Below are 782 nucleotides of genomic sequence, written 5' to 3'. Positions count from 1 at the left end.
TAAGATATAAATTTAGATCATTATTTTATGGTGGTTTTATAAATGAGAACTCGTGGATTGCTGAAGTATATTCGCTTTATTCAAACGAGAGAAACTTTCTGCGTGTTAACGGGAGAACGGTCGCAAAAAGAGTAAGAAGGAAATGAAGCACGTGATTGCAGACAATGAGTCGGAAAACGGAAATCGATAGCCGCGCGCTCTGTCCTTACAAAAAAAACCCCCAAAATAATCCCCAAAATGACCCCCAAAATAACCCCGAAATTTCAAGGTAATTTCGGATCCCTAAACGGGCTTGACCCTCAAACTTGATCCCCGAACTGGTGTAACCCCCAAATAGGATTGACTCCCAACCGGGATTAACCCCCAATTAAGTGGTTTTGATCCCCAAACGAGATTGACCATCAAACAATATTGATCCCCAAACAGAAATGATGCTCAAACAATTACCAAAGCGTATCGTCAAAAATAAAGATAGTTTACAATCCTCGAAAATGGATGTTCGCAATATCGTGTTTGTGGGTCAATCTCGCCTGATGATGATAGCTAATCTAAGGGATAATATGTGTATTAGTTTAATATATGAATTACATTTTAAAATTCTTTTATTGATGTTTATATTCAAATGAACAGATAGTTATTTTATATTTGTTACTTCATTCAAATAGAGTGATCTTTAAAATAATTTCGAAGCCATATTTTTTTATGCTATTGCTTGGAAATTGGTACAATTAATTACCGCAACATACTTCAAAATTAACTAATAAATTGAAACATTTAATTCT

This window comes from Wasmannia auropunctata, unplaced genomic scaffold, assembly GCF_000956235.1.
Source record: "Wasmannia auropunctata unplaced genomic scaffold, wasmannia.A_1.0 LD336004.1, whole genome shotgun sequence".
Lineage (NCBI taxonomy): Eukaryota > Metazoa > Arthropoda > Insecta > Hymenoptera > Formicidae > Wasmannia > Wasmannia auropunctata.
This window is presented reverse-complemented; position numbering follows the sequence as displayed.